The 22,675-nt window shown below is 40.5% G+C and overlaps 1 pseudogene; it reads right to left on the reverse strand.

Annotated features, from left to right (window-relative positions):
- Nucleotides 1–21,143: 21,143 nt before the first annotated feature.
- On the reverse strand, nt 21,144–21,579 carry LOC110308621 (prothymosin alpha pseudogene; annotated as a pseudogene).
- Between the last annotated feature and the right edge of the window lie 1,096 nt (nt 21,580–22,675).

Consider the following 22,675-nt stretch of genomic DNA (forward strand, 5'->3'; position numbering starts at 1 on the left):
ATTAAGGGAAACTTGCAAGAAAAAAGGTAACAAATGGTAGATATATTATTTCAAAAGCAGAAAATTGGTTAATCCTTATATTGGGATTTTACAACAGGTGACTGGACTGATTTCTTCCCATTTCCTTAATGAGTCTTAGGGGGAAAATTCTTATTTTAATGTAGTTTTAATTGCTTTGTTCTTAGGTCAACTTGTTTTTATGATATTAAATTATTCCTTTCTACAAGAAACACATATAAATAGAAGTGAACTACCTAAGTGTCCTGTGTGGCGTTTAAAGATCTTAGGTGAGGTGGAAAGGAGGCGAGAATAAAGGAGAAGGGACAAGTGGCTAGAAAGAGTGGCTTTGATCATTTCCAGAATTATGGCATTTCAGTGAGCTAACCTCAAGTGTGCTGGGCAGTTTGATACTAGTCAGTATCCTTCAGCCAAGACTATCTGGAACATACCTGCAATCCACAAAGTTAGACCTATTAACATAGCTGTAAGGCCCACTGTACACCGAGGGAGCTCACAGAATCTTCAAAGGGAGGATCAGGCTAGTGGTATTAGCTGGCATGGTTTGATCAAGTGTTGTAAGTTGGGGATTTCTGGAAAGCAAGTGATCCTGTCCTTGCTGTGTATGGCTGTGCCAATAGCCACTGAATCAATTACTCTCAGGTCCTACATTTGGGACACATGGTTCTAAACGGCTGGCATTTAAGGACTTCAGGATTTAGAGTGCCTGTAGTCTGCAAAACTCATCTGTTTTGTGATTGAGTGTGGGGCTTATATTTTTAGAACCGTAGCTTCTGCTTCATCAAGCCCTATTCTCAGTTCTCACAGGTCCATACTCAAAGTTAGCTGCCAAAAGGTCTCTATTTTTTTTAATATCACCATTTTGTTGTTGTTGTTGTTCTGGGTAGCTATGTTATTCTTCTGAAATCCCACATGTATAGCATAAGTAGATCTAAAGCCACATAGCTTCCTTCTGTAATTTTCTCATTCAGAAACTCCTACCACTACATAAGTCATTTCATTATCTCCTTCAAAATTCTATACTGGAGCTGAGTGTGGTAGATGTTCTTAGACCTAACAAACAATGCAGCTCAACAGATGACAATATCATGGACATAGAATAAACCCCTAGGATTACTGTCTTCTTCCAGTCAGACTCTTTCTGGAGGCCCAACGGGACACCTGAATGCCAAGTTGCTTCTGGGAGTGTGTCCTGTGGAGTGTGAGCCACCCTAGTAGTTAGAACAGCAACACTGAGACACCACTACACACTAACTGCCAGGATTGATACTCTAAAAAGACAAAAACAACAGCTATTGGAAAGGATGTGAAGAAATTGGAGCCACTGTAAACTGTTCGAGAAGAATGTAAAGCTGTACACATGCTATTGGAGACAGTGTGGCTGATCTTCAAAAATAAGAGTAAAATTGGCACATGACCCAACAGCACCATTCTGGGTATACCCAAAAAGACCAGAGGTGGGATCTTTAAGAGATACTATACATTCCCACTAACAGTTAATTGCTCCACTATTCAACAGCAAAACAGTGGACAAGGCAAGTGCCATTGATTCCTGAGTAGATAAACAAAGTACAGAATAGCCCTACAGGGAAATTCCTGTCGCTTCAACAACAGAGTAGCAATATTACAGCATATTGTACTTTGAGGATATTGTGCTAAGTGACATAAACTAGTCACAAAAGACAAATATATGAGCTCAAATAAAGGAGGCACACAGGACAGGTAAATGCTCAGGCAGATAGAATGCTGAAAAGGGAGAGAGGAGAGTTATGAACAGGTGTAAGATTTCATTTGGGGAAGAAGTTGTCCTTGAGATGAATGCTGGTGATGGTTGTGCTATAATGAGCTACTTCATGACATCAGGTTGGAGACTTAAAAGCAGTTAAAATGGTAACTTTCAGTTTATATGCATTTTACCATAGATGTAAAGTTTAGCAAAAGTACACAGCATATGATGGTACATACTGCAATTCTACCTACTCAAGAGGCTGAGGCAGGGAAATTGCAACTTTAACCACTACCTGAACTAGAATAAATTCAAGCCTAATCTAGATAACTTTGACCCTGTCTCAAAAGGATGTATGAAGTGGCCAGGAGACATAGCTCAGTGGAGATCACTTACTTAGCCTGTATGACAACCTGGGTTCAATTTCCAATACAAAAAAGAGCAGAGAAACTACAATTATCAGCAGATGATAGGCATTTGAGGGCTAAGGAAACCACATTTTCATGACAAATCAAGGGATATTATCCAAAGCTGAGGTCAGAGGCTGAGTAGTGCTATAATGAAGTAATTTGAGGGATGCTTCTCGGAGGGGCAGTTGCAGCTGCTACGTAGTCAGGGGTTGTCAGGGTGAAGGATACAAAATCAGAACAGTTAAAGATCAACTTTTTCCTCTTTCCTCTTTCAAGAATGTTCAGTGAACTTGAGTGTATTGATTACTGTATGTAAGGGGCATAGTCAAGAATCTGTTAAAATGTCTACTCCATTATTGTGAGTGTGTTACTTTGTGTGTGTGTGGGGGGAGAGAGAGACAGAGAGAGAGGGAGAGAGAGAGAGAGAGAGAGAGAGAGAGAGAGAGAGAGAGAGAGAGAGAGAGAGAGAGAATGAATATCTTGGGTATCTTGAAGAGTACAAAGCAGAGAGAAAGAGAAACAGACTGGACAAGACTAGAGCTATGAAAGCAAGGATAACCAAAAATAGCAAGAAATGGTAAGAAAGTGAAAGAATAGCAAGATGGTGAGAGAGCAATAGTAGGTTATAAGGAGGATCCGTAGCTGAGGAAGGGACATCCATGAGTTGGAGCAGGACTTGGAGTTTAAGATAAGGGTGGGAGTAAAAGAGGCCTGTTGTGTTTTATAAAAAAGAAAAATAAGCCAGGGATATGGCTTCTTTTTGGTAGAAGGTGTGATATGATGTGAGGGAAGGGGATGTTTCTGTGGGCCCATGCCGAGGCATTCCTTTCCCTTGAGTGACCAGTCACACAATGAGACTAGAGTTTATTTAAGGAATAGTGAGGGGGAATTGAGGGGATAGATAGATAGATAGATAGATAGATAGATAGATAGATAGAGTAGAGGAGTAGAGACAGGCCATGAACATATGGAGAGAGGGGGGACGGGAATGGGGAGAGAATGGACAAAGAGGGAAGAGGGTAAGAGTGCAAGAGGAGAGAATGAGGAAACTGGCTTATTCTATTTTTGACCACAAACAGGAAGGAGAGGGAGAGAGAATGGAAGTAGGTGGAGGTTATAGAGCTTTCCCAGCCTTATTTCCAGGTTTCCTCCAGGTGGGTCCTATAGCAGAGAATTCTGCCCTGTCCCCTGTGCCCTCCATTACCTAGCCCACAGCTCTTCCTGCATTCCCAGAAGTCTGCTGTAATCAAGGAACCAGAGGCCTACTGTAGTCTGGGAGTACAAGAGGTCTGCTGCCATCAGGCCTGCCAATACCAAAGACAATCAGATGGCTAAAGGCCAACATAACAAGAGCCAGGGCAATACGGTACTGCCAGAACCCAGAAAGCCCTGGTTATTCTAAGACAGCTAAAGCACAAGAAAATTACCTTAAACACAATCTTATGAAGATAATAGAGGACTTTATGGTGGGAAAGAAACACAGGGAAATGCAATCAAACAAGTGAAGAAAATAAATAAAAGTATTCAAGACCTGAAAATGGAAATTAAAGCAATAAAGAAAACACAAACTGAGATGGATAAATCTAGGTAAGAGAACAGGAATAACAGAGGCAAGCATTATCAACAGAACACAAGAGACGGAAAAGAGAATCTCAGGCATAGAAGATACAATAGAAGAAAAAGATACATCAGTCAAAGAAAATATTTCTAAGAAGTTTCTAACACAAAACATCCAGGAAAATTGGGATACTATGAAAAGGCCAGACCTACAAAACATAGGAATAGAAAAAGAAGATTCCCATCTCAAAGGCCCAGAAAATATTTTCAACAAAATCATAGAAAAAATGTTCCTAACCTAAAGAAAGAGGAGATGTCTACATATGTAAAAGAAATTTATCGAACACAAAATAGATTGGATCAGAAAAGATCCTGCCACATAATAATCAAAACACTAACTGTACAGAAAAAAAGAAAAGTATTAAAAGCACCAAAGGAATAAGGTCAAGTAAATTATGAAGTCAAACATATCAGAATTAAACCAGATATTTTAAAAGCTAGAAAGGCCTCGACAGATGACTTGCAGTCTCTAAAAGATCACAGATGCTAGCCCAGACAACTATAACTAGAAAAACTTCCAAAAGCATAGATGGAGAAAACAATATACTTCACGACAAAACCAAATTTAAACAATATCTATCAACAAATTCAGCCCTACAGAAGATACTCTAAGAAAACTCCAACTAAAGGAGGTTAACTATAAGAAAACATGGGAGATAAACAACCCCACACAAGCAAAAACAAAAGAAGGGAAACATACACACACGCACACACACACACACACACACACACACACTACTACTACTACTACCACCACCACCAACATCAAAATAATAGGAATTAACAATCACTGGTCATTAATATCTCTCAACATCAATGGATTCAATTCCAATAAACAGACACAGACTAACAGAATAGATGTGAAAAAGGATCCAACATGCTACTACATATAAGAAACATACCTCAGCAACAAAGACAGACATTACCCCAGAGTAAAGGCTTGAAAAAGTTTTCCAAGCAAACAGACCCAAGATTCATAGGAGTCGCTATTCTAATATCTCATAAAATAGACTTCCAACCAAATTTATCCAAAGGGATGGGGAAGGCCACTTTATGCTCATCAAAGTGAAAATCTACCAAGATGATGTCTTAATTCTAAACATCTATGCCTCAAATGCAAGGGCACCTACATTTGTTTTAAAAAACAAAACAAAACAAAACAAAACAAAAAACCCAAAGCTAAAACTTAAATAACACATCGAATCCCAACCTTAATAGTGAGAGACTTCAATACCCCACTTTCAACAATTGTCAGGTCATTGAAACAGAAACTAAATAGATAAATAATAAAATTAACAGAGGTTATGAATCAAAGGAACCTAACAGATATCTACAGAACATTTCACCCAACCTCAAAAGAATATACCCTCTTCTCAGTGCCTCAAAGAACCTTCTCCTAAATTGACCATATAGTCATTCACAAAACAAGTTTTAACAGATAGAAGAAAAATAAAATAAATCATTGTACCTTATCTGACCACCATGGATTAAAGCTGGACTTCAATAACAGTAGAAATACAGAAAGCCTAAAAGCTTTGGAGACTGAACAACTCTCTACTCAATGACCACTTGATCAAGAAAGAGAGAGAGAGAGAGAGAGAGAGAGAGAGAGAGAGAGAGAGAGAGAGAGAGAGAGAGGAAGAAAGAAAGAAAGAAAGAAAGAAAGAAAGAAAGAAAGAAAGAAAGAAAGGAAGGAAGGAAGGAAGGAAGGAAGGAAGGAAGGAAGGAAGGAAGGAAGAAAGAAAGAAAGAAAGAAAGAAAGAAAGAAAGAAAGAAAGAAAGAAAGAAAGAAAGAAAGAAAGAAAGAAAAGAATTTCTAGAATTCTGTGAAAATGGATTAAGGCACAATATATCCAAATTTATGGGATACAATGAAAGGAGTGCTAAGAGGAAGTCTATAGCACTAAGCACCTTTATAAAGAAATTGGAGAGATCTCATACAGCAATTTAAAAGCATACCTGAAAGCTTTAAAACAAAAATAAGTAAACACAATAGACAGCAGGAAGTAATCAAACTCAGGGCAGAAATCAATAAATTTGAATACAAAGAATCAAAAAAAAAAAAAAAACAAGCTGGTTCTTTGAGAAAATCAACAAGATGGACAAACCCTTAGCCAAACTAACTAAAAGGCAGAAGAGAGACTCTATCCAAATTAACAAAATCAGAAATGAAAAGTGGAATATAACAACAGCAACTGAGGAAATCAAAAGATTCATTAGGTAACTTCAAAAGCCTGTACTCCACAATATTTAAAAAAAAAATCTAAACAAAATGGGTGATTTTCTTGATAAATACTACTTCCTAAAGTTAAATGGAGATTAGGCAAACAATTTAAATAGTCCTATAACTCCCGAGGAAATAAAAGCAGTCATTAAAGTCTCCTAGGCAGAAGAAACTCAGGGCTAGATGGTTTTAGTGTAGAATTCTACCAGACTCTCAAAGAAGAGCTAATACCAACACTCTTCAAACTATTCCACAAAATAGAAACAGAAGGAACATTGCCAAACTCATCCTATGAGGCCACAGTCACCCTGATACTTAAATCACACAAATAATCAACAAAGAAAGAGAATTTGAGACAAGTTTTTCTTAGGAACTTTGGTGAAAATATACTCAATAAAATACTTGCAAACCAAATCCAAGAACACATGAAAAAACATCATCCACCATGATCAAGTAGGCATCCCAGGGATGCAGGTGTGGTTTAATACGGGAAACTGCATTAACATAATCCACCATATAAACAAACTGAAAGAAAAAAAAACCACATGATCATCTCATCAGATTCAGGAAAAGCCTTTGACAAAATCCAACACCCCTTCGTATTAAAAGTCTTGTAGAGATCAGGGGTCCAAGGCACATACCTAGAGACAATAAAGGTAAAATACACTAAGCCAATAGCTGACATCAAATTAAATGGATCAAAACTTAAAGCAATTCCATCAAAATCAGGGACAAGACAAGGCTGCTCACTCTTCTGCATATCTATTGAATATAGTACTTGAAGTTATAGCTAGAGGAATAAGACAACCAAAGGAGATTAAGGTGATACAAATTGGAAAGGAAGAAGTTAGAGTATCTCTATTCACAGATGATCTGGTCGTATGTGTAAGTGACACCAAAATTCTACCAGAGAACTCCTACAGTGGATAAACACCTTCAGAAAAGTTGCTAGATAAAAAATAACAACAAAATCAGTAGCCCTCTTTTACACAAATGATAAACAGGCTGAAAAAGAAATTAGAAAAGCAACACATTTCACAATAGTCACAAATAATATAAAATATCTTGATGTAACTCTAACCAAGCAAGTAAAAGACCTATATGACAAAAACTCCAAGTTTCTGAAGAAAGAAATTGAAGAAGATATCAGCAAATGGAAAGCAAAAGGAAAGGATTAACCTAGTAAAAATGTTCATCTAACCAAAAGCAATCTACAAAGTTAATCCAATTCCCATCAAAATTCCAACACAATTCATTACAGACCTTGAAAGGGCAATTAGCAACTTCACATGGGGAGGGGAGAAACCTAAAACAATCCTGTACAATAAAAAAACCTCTGGAGGTATAACCATCCCTAATTTCAAACCCTACTACAGGATAATAGCAATAAATGCCACATGGTATTGACATAAAAACAAACAGATTGATCAACGGAATAGAATTGAAGACTCAGAAATTAACCCACATACCTACAGACATGTGAGTTTTGACAAAGAAGCCAAAACCATACAATGGAAAAAGAGAGAGCATCTTCCATGAATGGTGCTTGGTGCTGGTCTGTAGGGATATCTGCATGTAGAAAAAGGAAGACAGATCAGCTTTATTACCCTCCACACAGAATTAGAAAGCTAAGGGGACAAAGGAGTGGGCAAGCTTCTTGCTAATTAAGTCAAGACAGGCAGCACATTTATGACTTGTGTGCCTTAGTTACATAACAGGATAATGATAACTTCCTTTTTTGCATCCTTTCCTAGTCAACGATGCAGGTCCAAGTGGATCAAAGGCCTCAACATAAAGCTAGATACAATGAACAGAACACCAACAGCTCAGGCACTACAATCAACAGTTAATAAATGAAACCTCATGTAACTGAAAAGGTTCTGTAAGGCAAAGGACACTGTCACTAGGACAAAAAGGCAGCCTACAGAATGAGAAAAGATCCTTATCAACCCTACATCAGACAGAGGCTAATATTCAAAAAAGATAAAGAATTCAAGAAATTACACCAACAAACCAAATAACTCAATTTAAAAATGGGGTACCGAGCTAAAGAGTTCTCAACAGAGGACTCATTTGTAGCTGAGAGAGACTTAAAGAACTGTTCAATGTCCTTAGTCATCAGGGAAGCACAAATCAAAATGACTCTGAGACTCTATTTTACACTGTCAGAATGGTTAAGATCAAAAACTTAAGTGACAGAACATGCTAGTGAGAATGTGGACCAAGGGGGAACACTTCTCCATTGCTGGTGGGAGTACAAACTTGTACAACTACCTTGGAAATCAATTTGGCAGTTTCTCAGAAAACTGTGAAAAGTTCTACCTCAATACCCAGCTATACCACTCCCGGGCATAAACACAAAGATGTTCTTCCATCCCACAAGGACACTTGCTCATCTATGTCCATGGCAGCTTTATTTGTATTAGTCAGAAACTGGAAACAACCTAGTGTTAGTAGACAGTTTGCTGAGCTTAGCCTTCTTAGGAGTAAAATTTACTTTGCTGGGACAAAACTGAATTCATGTTCCCAGGCCCCAGAACTCAAAGCCTATCCTGCTTCTTCAGATGTTTCATGTTTGTCTGTTAACCAGTAAAGGAAGCAAAGATGGAAGATGCTGTTATCCTGTTATATAACTGAGGTACACAAGTCATAAATATTCTGCCTGTCTTGACTTAATTGACTACATACACCTTGCCCAGATAAGCATTCTGAATTCTGGTTCTCCTTGTTCTACTGACTACCTGATGCTTGCCCACTCCTTTGTTCCATTACCACTCCAGAGTCCAGGTCAGAGTCCCGGAACGGACCTGACTGCAAAAGCTGACTCAAGGACCCTGAAACCAGGCCACCCGCATAAGGCCCAGTTAGTTACCAGTGTTAACGCCTTGTGTCAAAATATGATTAGTTAATGCGATAGTCCACCCTGTTCCCCCTTGTCTTGTGTTCTCATCCTTTAAAAATGTTGTGTGATTTTCCTTTGGAACACAGTTCAGATCCCTATCTCCTTGCTCTCTCAAAAAGTAAACCTTTTATTTCAAGCTTCTATCTCTGAAGTGAGTTTTCTCAGCATCCACCCTGGACCCAACACTAGATGTTCTTCAATCAAAGAATGGATAAAGAACACATGGTATATTTTACACAATGGAATGCAACTCAACTGTTAAAAACAAGAATATCATAAAATTTGCAGGCAAATGGATCAAACTAGAAAATATCATCCTGAGTGTGGTAACCCAGACCCAAAAGACAATGCATGGTATGTACTCACTGATAAGTGGATATTAGCCATAATGTACAGGATAACCATGATACAATCCACAGATCCAAAGAAGCAGAGTAGCAGGGAGGGACCAAAGAAGGATGCTTGGATCTCTCAGAAGGTGAAATAAAATAGTCATATAAAAATAGATGGAAGGAGGGAACTGGATGGGAGAGGGGGTGGGGAAGGGAACAGAGTAGAGATCAGGTAGGGTGGGGAAGCTCTGCCATGGGAGAGACTCCTGGGAGCCTTTGGGGGTGACTGTTGCTGAGACTCTTAACAGCCGAGAATATGGCCTGAAGAGGATACCTCCTGTAGCCAGGCAGAACTTCCAGTGGAGGAAGAGGGACACCAATCCACCCACAAAAGTTTTGACCCAAAATTTGTCCTGCCTACAAGAAGTGCAGAGATAAAGATGGAGGGATAAAGATGGACTGGTCCAACTTGAGACCCATCTCAATGGGAGAAAGCCAAACTCTGATATTATTATTGATACTCTGCTATGCTTGTTGACAGGAGCCTATCATAACTGTCTTCAGAGAGGATTCATCCAGTAACTAATGGAAACACACAGGCTTGTGGAAGAGTTGGGGAAAGGAATGAGGGAGCTGGAGTGGTTAAGGACACCACAAGAAGACCAACGGAGTAAACTGACCTGGGTCCATAGCGTCTCACAGAGACTGAACTACCACCAAAGAATATGCATAAGCTGGACCTAGACACTTGACATGGATGGATGTAGCAGATGTGCAGCTTGATCTTCATGCGTGTCCCCTAAAAATTGGAGGTGGGGGCTTTCTCTGACTCTGTGGTGGGCCTTTGAAACTCATTCCCATAGCTAGGCTGCCTTGTCTGACCTCAGTAGGAGAGGATGTGCTTTGTCCTGCTGTGACCTGATGTATCAAGTGTTTGGGTGATCATGGAAGGCCTCCTATTCTCTGAGGAGAAGGGGAAAGAGGTTAGGAATGGGACTGGGAGGAGAGGAGGGAGGTGGGCTTTGATCAGTCTGTAAAGTGAATAAATAAGTTAATGGAGAAAAATAAAAGTCTTCCTACAAGGCTACCTCTCCTAAAGGTTTCACGCGCTCTCTAAACACCATCAACTAGGTAGCAAGTCTTCAATATGTCACCCATGGTGACATGCCTTGTTCACACCATAAAAATAGTTTTATGATATCTAAAGACAATGAAGCCAGCATGTCAACAAGATACCACACTATGAAAACAATCTAAAATGTCCATCAATAGCTAAATCCCTAAAGGGAGTGTGGTAGATATACTCAATGGTATACTACTCAGTCTTTCAGGGAAGGAGAAGCCTGTTGTTTGTAGCAACATGAATGAACCTGAAGACCATAAGTAAGCCAAGCATGGAGGCAAGTTAAACTCAGACAAGTAAAGGATAGAATGATGGTTACTAAGAGCTGATGCGAGAGGGAGGGAGTGGTGATCACCTAGCACAGTGGTTCGTATGGGTGAGAAGAGATTTTCACAGAAAGTTAATAAGAGACTATTCTTATTTCACATCCTCTCCTACTGAGGTCAGACAAGGCGGCCTAGCTGTGGGAATGAGTTTCAAAGGCCCACCACAGAGTCAGAGAAAGCCCCCGCCTCCAATTTTTAAGGGACACACATGAAGATCAAGCTGCACATCTGCTACATCCATCCATGTCAAGTGTCTAGGTCCAGCTTATGCATATTCTTTGGTGGTAGTTCAGTTATTTCAAAATAACTAAAACAAATTTCCTGTGTCTCAAGATAAAAAGTAATAGGTGAGGTGATTGATATATTAGCTTAATTTAGTCATTTCACCTGCACATCACATATCAAAATATCACAATATACCATATCGATATACTTAATTATGACTTGTCAATCATAAGCAATATTAATAATACCTTTAAAACATGAATTGAAGCCTAGCCTCTATGTTTAACTTGGTTAGTTTGTAATGACATCAAATGAAAACCTTCATGCTTCTAGGAGGATAAAAAGAATCTTCAGTGAAGATTTTAGGCAGCTTCCCAGTAACATGTGGAGTGAGAGGTGAGGTCATAAGTTGCTCCCTCCCAGGGGTTCTCAACCTTCCTGATGGGCAACCCTTTTACCCACTTCCTCATGCTGTGGTGACCCTCAACTCTAAAAACCGAGTTTGCCTCCTGGCCTCAAGCTTCTGAAATAACAACTCAGATATATATTAAATATATAAAATATATATTAACAAATGCCTTGGCCAATTAGTTTTGGCTGGTTCACCAATAGCTCTTAAATTAATAGCCCACTAATCATAGTCTAAATTCTGCCACTTGACTAGTTTCCTGGTCTTTATCTGCATGCCACAATCCTCCTCTCTGTGAGGGTAGACTCCTCCTCCCCTGCCTGCCTCTCTCCTAGAATCCTTACTCTTGTGGATGTTCCACTTCTATTTCCTGTCCCAGCTACAGTGAGCTCTCATTGACACATGCCGTATCCATACAGTCCATAAGAGATTTTTCTCTACATCCAACCATAAAATTATTTTCCTTGCTACTTCTTAGCTGTAATTTTGCTACTGTTAAGAATCATCATGTGCTGAGACTGCATTAGTTAGGGAAGCAGAAACCGGCCTGAGTAGGACCACAGGCCTCATCCGGCCGGATCAGCGCCAGGGTAGCGGGAGCGCAGGGTTGCCTGACACCCGCCAGCTACCCACGACCCCCGCCACAGGATTTTGGGACTGCTGGTGAGTGGAACACAGCTTCTGCTCCAAGCCAATTGCGCGGGACCTGAGACTGCATTAGTTAGGGAAGCAGAAACCGGCCTGAGTAGGACCACAGGCCTCATCCGGCCGGATCAGTGCCGGGGTAGCAGGAGCTCGCAGGGTTGCCTGACACCCGCCAGCTACCCACGACCCCCGCCGCAGGATTTTGGGACTGCTGGTGAGTGGAACACAGCTTCTGCTCCAATCCAATTGCGCGGGACCTGAGACTGCATTAGTTAGGGAAGCAGAAACCGGCCTGAGTAGGGCCACAGGCCTCATCCGGCCGGATCAGCGCCAGGGTAGCAGGAGCGCAGGGTTGCCTGACACCCGCCAGCTACCCACGACCCCCGCCGCAGGATTTTGGGACTGCTGGTGAGTGGAACACAGCTTCTGCTCCAAGCCAATTGCACGGGACCTGAGACTGCATTAGTTAGGGAAGCAGAAACCGGCCTGAGTAGGGCCACAGGCCTCATCCGGCCGGATCAGCGCCAGGGTAGCAGGAGCGCAGGGTTGCCTGACACCCGCCAGCTACCCACGACCCCCGCCGCAGGATTTTGGGACTGCTGGTGAGTGGAACACAGCTTCTGCTCCAAGCCAATTGCACGGGACCTGAGACTGCATTAGTTAGGGAAGCAGAAACCGGCCTGAGTAGGGCCACAGGCCTCATCCGGCCGGATCAGTGCCTGGGTAGCGGGAGCGCAGGGTTGCCTGACACCCGCCAGCTACCCACGACCCCCGCCGCAGGATTTTGGGACTGCTGGTGAGTGGAACACAGCTTCTGCTCCAGTCCAATCACGCGGGACCTGAGACTGCTCTGGTTGGGGAGAGAGAAATCCGGCCTACATAGGGCCACAACCCTCTTCCGGTCAGAAAAGCACCTGGGCAGCTGGGGCGCAGGGTCGGCTGACACTCACCAGCTACCCACAACACCCACCACAGGATCTTAAGACTTCTGGAGAGTGGAACACAGCTTCTGCTCCAATCCAATTGCACGCGGGACCAGAGACTGCATTAGTTAGGGAAGCAGAAAAACGGCCTGAGTAGGACCACAGGCCTCTTCCGGCTGGACCAGCACCGGGGTACCATCAGCTACCCACGACCCCCGCCGCAGGATTTAGAGACTGCTGGTGAGTGGAACACAGCTTCTGCTCCAATCTTTAAACAGTGACAACGATAACAACTAAACCCAGAGATTACCAGATGGCGAAAGGTAAACGTAATAATCTTACTAACAGAAACCAAGACCACCCACCATCATCAGAACCCAGCACCCCCACTTCGCCCAGTCCAGGGCACCCCAACACACCGGAAAAGTTAGACACGGATTTAAAAGCATATCTCCTGATGATGATAGAGGACTTCAAGAAGGACGTTAATAACACACTTAAAGAAATGCAGGAGAACACTGCTAAACAGGCAGAAGACAATAAAGAGGAAGCACAAAAATCCCTTAAAGAATTTCAGGAGAACACTGCTAAAGAGTTACAAATCCTTAAAGAAAAACACGATAACATAATCAAACAGGTAGAAGTCCTTACAGAAAAACAGGAAAACACATCCAAACAGATGATGGAAATGAACAAAACCATACTAGACCTAAAAAGGGAAGTAGACACAATAAAGAAAACCCAAAATGAGGCAACACTGGAGATAGAAACCCTAGGAAAGAAATCTGGAACCATAGATACGAGCATCAGCAACAGAATACAAGAGATGGAAGAGAGAATCTCAGGTGCAGAAGATTCCATAGAGAACATCGGCACAACAATCAAGGAAAATGTAAAATGCAAAAAGATCCTAACTCAAAACATCCAAGAAATACAGGACGCAATGAGAAGACCAAACCTACGGATAATAGGAGTGGATGAGAATGAAGATTTTCAACTCAAAGGACCAGCAAACATCTTCAACAAAATTATAGAAGAAAACTTCCCAAATTTAAAGAAAGAGATGCCCATGAACATACAAGAAGCCTACAGAACTCCAAATAGACTGGACCAGAAAAGAAATACCTCCCGACACATTATAATCAGAGCAACAAATGCTCTAAATAAAGATAGAATACTAAAAGCAGTAAGAGAAAAAGGCCAAGTAACATATAAAGGCAAGCCTATCAGAATTACACCAGATTTTTCACCAGAGACTATGAAAGCCAGAAGATCCTGGACGGATGTTATACAGACACTAAAAGAACACAAATTCCAGCCCAGGCTACTATACCCAGCCAAACTCTCAATTAACATAGATGGAGAAACCAAAGTATTCCACGACAAAACCAAATTCACACATTATCTCTCCACGAATCCAGCCCTTCAAAGGATAATAACAGAAAAAAACCAATACAAGGACAGGAACCACGCCCTAGAAACAACAAGAAGGTAATCCCTCAACAAACCTAAAAGAAGACAGCCACAAGAACAAAATGCCAACTTTAACAACAAAAATAACAGGAAACAACAATTACTTTTCCTTAATATCTCTTAATATCAATGGACTCAACTCCCCGATAAAAAGACATAGACTAACAAACTGGCTACACAAACAAGACCCAACATTTTGCTGCTTACAGGAAACTCATCTCAGAGAAAAGGATAGACACTACCTCAGAATGAAAGGCTGGAAAACAATTTTCCAAACAAATGGCATGAAGAAACAAGCTGGAGTAGCCATTCTAATATCTGATAAGATTGACTTCCAACCCAAAGTCATTAAAAAAGACAGGGAGGGACACTTCATACTCATCAAAGGTAAAATCCTCCAAGAGGAACTATCAATCCTGAATATCTATGCTTCAAATACAAAGGCAGCCACATTCATTAAAGAAACTTTAGTAAAGCTCAAAGCACACATTGCACCTCATACAATAATAGTGGGAGACTTCAACACACCACTTTCACCAATGGACAGATCATGGAAACAGAAACTAAACAGGGACACAGTGAAACTAAGAGAAATTATGAATCAAATGGATCTGGCAGATATCTACAGAACATTCTATCCTAAAACAAAAGGATATACCTTCTTCTCAGCACCTCATGGTACCTTCTCCAAAATTGACCACATAATTGGTCACAAAGCAGGCCTCAACAGATATAAAAATATTGAAATTGTCCCATGCATCCTATCAGATCACCATGGACTAAGGCTGATCTTCAATAACAGAATAAATAATAGAAAGCAAACCTTCACGTGGAAACTGAACAACACTCTTCTCAATGATACCTTGGTCAAGGAAGGAATAAAGAAAGAAATTAAGGACTTTTTAGAGTTCAATGAAAATGAAGCCACAACATACCCAAACTTATGGGACGCAATGAAAGCATTTCTAAGAGGAAAACTCATAGCTCTGAGTGCCTCCAAAAGGAAACTAGAGAGAGCACACATTAGCAGCTTGACAACACACCTAAAAGCACTAGAACAAAAGGAAGCAAATTCACCCAAGAGGAGTAGACGGCAGGAAATAATCAAACTCAGGGGTGAAATCAACCAAGTGGAAACAAGAAAAACTATTCAAAGAATCAACCAATCAAGGAGCTGGTTCTTTGAGAAAATCAACAAGATAGATAATCCCTTAGCCAGACTCACTAGAGGGCACAGGGAAAGCATCCTAATTAACAAAATCAGAAATGAAAAAGGAGACATAACAACAGATCCTGAAGACATCCAAAACACCATCAGATCCTTCTACCAAAGGCTATACTCAACAAAACTGGAGAACCTGGATGAAATGGAGAAGTTCCTAGACAGATACCAGGTACCAAAGTTGAATCAAGATCAGGTTAATGATCTAAACAGCCCTATATCCCCCAAAGAAATAGAAGCAGTCATTAATAGTCTCCCAACTAAAAAAAGCCCAGGACCAGATGGGTTTAGTGCAGAGTTCTATCAGACCTTCAAAGAAGATCTAATCCCAGTTCTTCACAAACTATTCCACAAAATAGAAACAGAAGGTACTCTACCCAACTCATTCTATGAAGCCACAATTACTCTGATACCTAAACCACAAAAAGACCCAACAAAGATAGAAAACTTCAGACCAATATCCCTTATGAATATTGATGCAAAAATCCTCAATAAAGTTCTTGCTAACCGAATCCAAGAACACATCAAAACAATCATCCATCCTGACCAAGTAGGTTTCATCCCAGGGATGCAGGGATGGTTCAATATACGGAAATCCATCAACGTAATCCAGTATATAAACAAACTCAAAGACAAAAACCACATGGTCATCTCCTTAGATGCGGAAAAAGCATTTGACAAGATCCAACACCCATTCATGATAAAAGTCTTGGAAAGATCAGGAATTCAAGGCCAATACCTAAACATGATAAAAGCAATCTACAGCAAACCAGTAGCCAACATCAAAGTAAATGGTGAGAAGCTTGAAGCAATCCCTCTAAAATCAGGGACTAGACAAGGCTGTCCACTTTCTCCATACCTATTCAACATTGTACTTGAAGTCCTAGCCAGAGCAATTCGACAACAAAAGGAGATCAAAGGGATACAAATTGGAAAAGATGAAGTCAAAATATCACTTTTTGCAGATGATATGATAGTATATATAAGGGACCCTAAAAATTCCACCAGAGAACTCCTAAGCCTGATAAACAGCTTCGGTGAAGTAGCTGGATATAAAATTAACTCAAACAAATCAATGGCCTTTCTCTACACAAAGAATAAACAGGCTGAGAAAGAAATTAGGGAAACAACACCCTTCTCAATAGTCACAAATAATATAAAATATCTTGGCGTGACTCTAACTAAGGAAGTGAAAGATCTGTATAATAAAAACTTCAAGTCTCTGAAGAAAGAAATTCTAGAAGATCTCAGAAGATGGAAAGATCTCCCATGCTCATGGATTGGCAGGATCAACATTGTAAAAATGGCTATCTTGCCAAAAGCAATCTACAGATTCAATGCAATCCCCATCAAAATTCCAAATCAATTCTTCAACGAATTAGAAAGTGCAATCTGCAAATTCATCTGGAATAACAAAAAACCTAGGATAGCAAAAACTCTTCTCAAGGATAAAAGAACCTCTGGTGGAATCACCATGCCGGACCTAAAGCTCTACTACAGAGCAATTGTGATAAAAACTGCATGGTACTGGTATAGTGACAGACAAATAGACCAATGGAATAGAATTGAAGACCCAGAAATGAACCCACACACCTATGGTCACTTGATCTTCGACAAGGGAGCTAAAAACATCCAGTGGAAGAAAGACAGCATTTTCAACAAATGGTGCTGGCACAACTGGTTGTTAACATGTAGAAGAATGCGAATCGATCCATTCCTATCTCCTTGTACTAAGGTCAAGTCTAAGTGGATCAAGGAACTTCACATAAAACCAGAGACACTGAAACTTATAGAGGAGAAAGTGGGGAAAAGCCTTGAAGATATGGGCACAGGGGAAAAATTCCTGAATAGAACAGTAATGGCTTGTGCTGTAAGATCGAGAATTGACAAGTGGGACCTCATGAAACTACAAAGCTTCTGCAAGGCTAAAGACACCATCAATAAGACAAAAAAACCACCAACAGATTGGGAAAGGATCTTCACCTATCCTAAATCAGATAAGGGACTAATATCCAATATATATAAAGAACTCAAGAAGGTGGACTCCAGAAAGTCAAATAACCCCATTAAAAAATGGGGCTCAGAACTGAACAAAGAATTCTCACCTGAGGAATACCGAATGGCAGAGAAGCACCTGAAAAAATGTTCAACATCCTTAATCATCAGGGAAATGCAAATCAAAACAATCCTGAGATTCCACCTCACACCAGTCAGAATGGCTAAGATCAAAAATTCAGGTGACAGCAGATGCTGGCGAGGATGTGGAGAAAGAGGAACACTCCTCCATTGTTGGTGGGATTGCAAGCTTGTACAACCACTCTGGAAATCAGTCTGGCGGTTCCTCAGAAAATTGGACATAGTACTACCAGAGGATCCAGCAATACCTCTCCTGGGCATATATCCAGAAGATGTCCCAACCGGTAAAAAGGACACATGCTCCACTATGTTCATAGCAGCCCTATTTATAATAGCCAGAAGCTGGAAAGAACCCAGATGTCCCTCAACAGAGGAATGGATACAGAAATTTTGGTACATTTACACAATGGAGTACTACTCAGCTATTAAAAAGAATGAATTTATGAAATTCCTAGCCAAATGGATGGACCTGGAGGGCATCATCTTGAGTGAAGTAACACAATCACAAAAGAACTCACACAATATGTATTCATTGATAAGTGGATATTAGCCCAAAACTTAGGATACCCAAGATATAAGATACAATTTGATAAACGCATGAAACTCAAGAAGAATGAAGACCAAAGTGTGGACACTGTGCACCTTCTTAGAATTGGGAACAAAACACCCAGGGAAGGAGTTACAGAGACAAAGTTCGTAGCTGTGATGAAAGGATGGACCATTTAGAGACTGCTGTATCCAGGGATCCGTCCCATAATCAGCTTCTAAACGCTGACACCATTGCATACACTAGCAAGATTTTGCTGAAAGGACCCAAATATAGCTGTCTCTTGTGAGATGATGCCGGGGCCCAGCAAACACAGGAGTGGATGTTCACAGTCAGCTATTGGATGTATCACAGGGCTCCCAATGGAGAAGCTAGAGAAAGTACCCAAGGAGCTAAAGGGATCTGCAACCCTATTGTTGGAACAACATAATGTACTAACCAGAACCCTGGAGCTCTTGTCTCTAGCTGCATATGTATCGAAAGATGGCCTAGTCGGCCATCAATGGAAAGAGAGGCCCATTGGACTTGCAAACTTTATATGCCCCAATATAGGGGAATGCCAGGGCCAAAAGAATGGGAATGGGTGGGTAGGGAAGTGGGGGGCGCTATGGGGGACTTTTGGGATAGTATTGGAAATGTAATTGAGGAAAATATGTAATAAAAAAAAATAAAAAAAAAAAAAGAATCATCATGTAAGCCGGGCGTGGTGGCGCACGCCTTTAATCCCAGCACTTGGGAGGCAGAGGCAGGTGGATTTCTGAGTTCGAGGCCAGCCTGGCCTACAGAGTGAGTTCCAGGACAGCCAGGGCTACACAGAGAAACTCTGTCTCAGAAAACCAAAAAAAAAAAAAAAGAGAAAGAAAAGAAAAAAAAGAATCCTCATGTAAATGGCTGAGACGCAGGGCATCTGATATGAAACCCTCAAAGGGCTCACAAGTTGAGAGCCCCATGATGAGCAGAGCCAGGTGGAAGTGAGCCTGTGTTAAGATGAAACTACTGGAAAGGCTGTATCAGCTGATGGATTAGAATTTTGATATTAGCTATACAGAGAAACCCTGTCCCGAAAAACCAAACAAACAAAAAACAAAAAACCAAACAAACAAAAAAGAATTTTGATATTACTATGTTATTCTTGTTTTGTGTTTCTCTTCAGCATTATTTCTTTGAAACCCTTCCACCTTTCTTTTGGATGTATAAATTGCTTTTCAACCCGTAGGAGTGCTGAGATGTTGGGCCAGGTGAATTTGTTGAAAGGGCTGCTGTGTTCTCTACAGGATGTTAAGTGGTACCTTCTACCTCTACCCAGTAAATGCCCTCTCAAGTCTCTCTACTCCCACCTCCCACCACTAAGTGTAACATTTGCAGTCTCTAGACGTTTCAAAATGTCCCTTGGAGAGCAAACGTGCCCTTGGTTGAAAGCTATTGATCTAAAGATTGTGATAGGCATTAATTCCTACTGATGTCAGGTTTCATCTAATATAAGGACAGTTTACATTACTAACCCAATTTGACTTCTTCCTCTTGTTCTAGTGTCTCAAGGACATCCATTAAATGCTTCATTACGTTTTCTGCCTAACATAGCATATATAATACATTGAATTTCATATATGTCACACATAATATATTGAATTTCATAAACATTAATATTAGTTTATATAATACTCACTGAGGTTAACCTGAATTCAGGTTCTTCTGCCTTTATTAATGCAATTCCTATGGAATTATTTTTACTCTGCCTAAAGGTTTACCCTTAATACATATGAAGGGGCTTGTGTTGATTCTTTCAGGTTTCGCATACCCACCAGGTTATTTTAATCTCTATGTTGATAGAAATGTCCTAAGCTTTCAGTTATTTTCTTTCAGCTTTTTAATGATATTTTCCCACTGTGTTTTGTATTCCAGTTTCTGTTGATACAAAGCTACAGACGAGTTGCATTTCATTCGGATGGAATGCCTCTTTTATTCTCTGACTGCTGTGAAGATGTTTTAATGTCTACCATTTCCTACAGTTTATTTGCATGGGTATGGAGCTGGTTTGCATTGTGTGGATCCTACTCAGAGGCGGCTGAACTTTGAGAACCTGTTTTAATTTTTTTATTTTTACTTATTTTTGTTGGTGATGTTTGATTTTTTTTAATCATCAGTTTTGGAAATTAGTTTTGATAATGTACTCACATATTGTATCTGCCTATGCCCATTCTTCAGTTTTTCACATCAGTTACATACATCCTAAGGTTTGGGGTGTTTGTTTGTTTTTGTTTTTCTAATTTTTTTGTTTTTGCTTTTTATTTTTTTAGAACAACTCAGCAAAATAAAATTCCAGTTTATTGTTGGACATTGTTTCACACATACATCAAACAGGCCAAAAATTAAAAAATAAACAATAACATCATAGACAAAAAAAAAAAAGGAAAAAAGGAAAAAAGGAAAAAAATCTTTTTATCTTTGGCCTTTTTAACCGTCTCATACAAACCAACTACTTATAGTACAGCTAGGTACATACACAAAAAAGTTACTGAAATGCTCAGAATAAGATTGTTTTTCGTTGTTGTTTTTGCTTTTTTTTTTTTTTTCTCCTTTGAGATTACAGTGAACATGGTCACACCACAAGTGAAGTCTGAAGTAGGACAGAAAACGCTCTGAAGGCTGGTTTGGTCACCCGTTATCATTAAAAATGGCTGACCCCTAACAATATGTACAAAAATATAAACTGTAAATAAAAAATACAAAAACATTTTTCCTTTTAACGTATTTTTAAGAAAAAATGCAGGGCCTGAGAAGTTCTGGTTCTTTTTTCCTCCCATGTTGCCGATTCATATTGTGGTTTTGGTGGGGTGGTGGAGAGAACATGTCATCTGTGGGTGGCACGGCTGTGGGCTGGCAGGGCCTGCTTCTCTACTCGAAGGTGACCACGTTTAAATTCTGAGACGGGAAGTGGAGGGTGAATAGGTCACGATGCGTAAGGTTACTTTTCCTTTTGCTGTCTAGTCATCCTCCTCGGTCTTCTGCTTCTTGGTGTCGACGTCGTCATCCTCATCATCCTCAGCTACCCGCTTGCCGTAAGGAGCCTCAGCTTCCTCATCTTCATCTCCATCCTCTTCCTCACCGTCACCTTCCTCCTCCTCCTCCTCTTCCACCCCACCTTCTTCCTCTTCTTCCTCTACTTCATTGTCAGCCTCCTGCTCCCCATTTTCCTTAATTTTGAGCGTTCCCATTGGCAGGTATATCTCTTCCATTCTCTGCCTCCTCCACAACTTCCTTCTTCTCCTTCAAGTCTTTGGTGGTGATCTCGGAGCTGGTGTCCACTGCCGCATCTGACATGGTGGAGCACGCCCGTGGTCCCATGCAGCGAGTCGAGTTCGAGGACTCTGGCAAGAAAGCTGTCCGTGTTGGAGGAGGTGGTGGGCGGAGAAGGTGGCTGCAGTGAGGGCGGAGCATGACCCAAGAACAATGCAAAGATGGCTTTTCAGAGCAGCCAGTCCTAATTTTTATTTCCCTTTTCCCTGTTTCCTTTTCAATTTGGATACCTTCTGCTGACAAGCTTTCTGGTATCTGCTTCCTTCTTCAGAGTCAGCTATGTTACTAAGCTTAGTCTATTTAGGAGTCTGCTGAACTAATAGAGCCTATGAATTTCCAATCCAAATTCCAAGGATTTCCACTTGAGTTTACCTGTACATTCTGATACTGTGAGGAAATTCCCCACATTTAATTTGTTTTGTTTTGGTTTGGTTTGGTTTGATTTTATAGTTAAATCTACCTCGAAGCTGATATTTGATAAATTATATACTTACAGTATTCTGTTTGTTATTCTGCTTTCTGGGCTTTTTAATCTCTTAAATTTGCACTGATTTCTTCCTATTTCTCATGCCTGCTAATTTTTCCACTAATATTGAACTGTATAAAAAATAGAAAAAGGTGATTTCCTGCATGCCGTTGTTTTTTTCTGTTCTTTGTTGAACAGATGAGAGCAAGAAGTCCTCTGTGTGGTGGTTAGTGTTGGCATTGCCCTTCTCTTCCTGGCGGCATCCTTCGAGAGTTTCAAATAGAAGCCAAGAACTTTTCCAGGGCCCCTCCCAACATTCCTGTCTTCAACACATCTGTTTCTCTTTGATATATCTCAAATTGAAATTTCTGCTGAATATTTGCCCTTTCAGAAGTCACTTTCTTCTTATATCACCTCACAATTTAAAGACCGTTAATATCTTGGGAGATGTTTTTCCTCAGACGGCTTCCCCTCATCTACAGCCAAGGAAACTCAGCTTCCTGACATTTCCCCGACTCTTTTCTCCTACTCAGGCTTTGTAGTGATTTCCGGTGGAATGTTCCTGGGGTACCAACCGCTCCATCAGTCAGAAGTCTCACTGCTCTTACTTTGTAATTGAATCAATACTAGACTTAGAAATGCATGGAACATTTT

The sequence above is a fragment of the Mus caroli genome, unplaced genomic scaffold, assembly GCF_978045245.1.
Source record: "Mus caroli unplaced genomic scaffold, Mus_caroli_1 scaffold_15, whole genome shotgun sequence".
Taxonomy (NCBI): Eukaryota; Metazoa; Chordata; class Mammalia; order Rodentia; family Muridae; genus Mus; species Mus caroli.